Here is a 2,138-nt window from a genome sequence, read left to right as displayed (position 1 = left end):
TCCCTGCAGCCCGCCCTCCGGACGGACTCCGCTCGCACGCGCGCGCCTGCAGTCCGACCACCGAGCGGGCAGCCCGGGCGCAGGAGGGCGCGAGTTCGCGCCAAGGTAGGTCCAGCCGCCCACCGCAGACAGGCGCGGGAGCCAGAGCAGGGCCAGAGGGGGCAGGCCAGGGCCCCTTCCTGCTAGCCGACCAGTGCTCCGGACCTCCAGGGCCCACGAGAGGGGCAGTGCCCAGCCCAGCTTGGGCAGCCGCGCAGAGGGGCCAGCCAGACAGGGAGGGTGCTTTTGTTTCCCCTTCTCCTTCCTGAAGACTGGAAGGTCCTGGTTCCCTGTGCCCATGTGCCCGGGGGCAGGTGCCCACTTGCCAGAGTGTACCCAGGCAGCAGCTGGGAGCAGAGGAGCAGGGGGAGCTGGAGAGGAGCAGGGCTGTCACACCTCCGGTACAGGAGGGCCCTGGTGCATGTCCGGAAGAAGTGGGCAAAGGCCGTGGGCGGGCGGGCCTACCCGGCTGGGCGCTCTGGGGCTCGCAGGGGCCAGCCGAGCCGGGAGTCAGTCCTCCCAGTTCTGCTGGGCAAGGTCTGCTGTGTGCAGTGCTGCAGTCCACCTCAGGCCTGGAGAGTCCCTGGTTTTCCTCTTCCCTTTACCAAGTACACGCCTGCTTTCCTCCTAAAGTCAGCTCCAGATGCCCTTCCTCCAGGCAGCCCTCCTACCCTCACCCTCAGCCTGGGGCAGTGCCCACCCCTAACCGTCTCCAGTGCAGTCCATTTTCCCACCCTCTGGGCTCCTGGGTCACCCTCTGGCTGACTGTGGCTCAGGGGCACCCAGGGGCAGGTCAGGGCCCCTCCCTAAGTACAAGGAGCAGTACTGGGGGCATGGTTGTGGCTGTCACCAGCAGACCTGGCAGTGAAGGCTGAGAGTCCCCAGGGTCCGAGGGGGGAGAGGACAGCAGGGAAGGGTTGTCTGTCTCCTTGGCCCTGATTTCCCCCTGAGTGGCAACAGCCGAGGGGGTGAGGACCCCCAGGCTTCTCACAGAAGCTAACCCTGGGGGTGAGTTGAGGGCCAGGGACCTCCAGGGCAGTGAGGGGAAGTGGGAGGACGCACTGGGCGAGCAGTGACACGTGTGCCCAGAGAAGGGCAAGGAGGCGTGGGGAGCGCGGCTCGTGGCATGTGTCCATGTAGATGTGAGTCCCTGTGGAGGCACATTTGGGGTGGCGGTCCCCTGCTCCAGCTGGAATGTCAAATGCCAGCACCCAGTGGGGCCCAAGACGGCCTGAGAGCTCTTTGTGCTCAGCCCAGCCCCTGTGGCCTCCCCTGATTCCCCCGCTCCTCACTTGGAGGTGAAATGTCACAGTTGCTAACCCTGCAACTACTTTCAAAACCTTTTAAGCACAAGAGTCAAAATGCTTTCGAGGGTCTTTGCCTCACCTCCTGAGTGTAAGCGGAGGTGAGATGCGGGGCCTGCCCTGCCTGGGACGATCCAGCTGTGGGTTAGAGAAGCCTGACAACCTCCATGCCTCGGCTCCCATCTGAGAGATGGGCTCCATGCAAGCTTCGCCCTGCAGGGTGCCTGTGAAGATTAGATCGCAGACTCAGGCAGTTAAGTCAGCCCTGCAGCCCGCCTGTGACTAAGAGCCGGGCTTGGCCCTGCAAGCCCTGTGGCTGGTACCTGCCTCCTCAGGGAGGTGGGAGGCCATGGCCTACATTGTGTAGCATGTGGGTGTGGTGCCTACACCCCGAGGCCGCAAGAAAGTCATTTCCCCCAGGATCCCTTCTCTGGCTCTGAGCTCCCTGAGGGAGGGAGACTACGCATCCTGCCCCTGTGCTGCCTCTGCCCCATGGGTGGGGAGGAAAGTCTAGGGTAGGGGCAGGGCCAGTAGCCAGTCTCAGGCCCCTGGGAGAGCTGGCCCTGGAGTAAGAGGTGCGCCCCAAACCTTCACCCTGGTTCTGCCGGCCCAGCTCTGCTGGCTGCAGCAGCCTCCGTGCTCCCTGCTGCCCACCTTTCACAGGCTCCGCGGTGCCTGTGCCGGCACTGAAGGTCGCTGATGAGTTGAGGTGGTTCACGGGGCCTTGGGGTGCTGCCACAGGCTGTGTGAGTGGGCAGGCGGCTCATCTCACTCTAGGTTAACTTTTTTTTTTTT

At 64.1% G+C, this 2,138-nt stretch overlaps 1 protein-coding gene across 1 annotated transcript in view; it reads left to right on the top strand.

The window, feature by feature from the left end:
• Positions 1-6: 6 nt before the first annotated feature.
• Positions 7-2,138, top strand: part of ITGB4 (integrin subunit beta 4) — a 39,591-nt gene continuing 37,459 nt past the window's right edge. Inside the window, exon 1 of the mRNA XM_006145801.3 lies at positions 7-105. The gene's annotated coding sequence lies outside the window, so the exon portion shown is untranslated. The remainder of the gene's footprint in view (positions 106-2,138) is intronic.

This window comes from Tupaia chinensis, unplaced genomic scaffold, assembly GCF_000334495.1.
Source record: "Tupaia chinensis unplaced genomic scaffold, TupChi_1.0 Scaffold000159_1, whole genome shotgun sequence".
Lineage (NCBI taxonomy): Eukaryota > Metazoa > Chordata > Mammalia > Scandentia > Tupaiidae > Tupaia > Tupaia belangeri.
The sequence above is the reverse complement of the archived record's forward strand: the minus strand, read 5'-3'. Positions and strand labels throughout refer to the sequence as shown.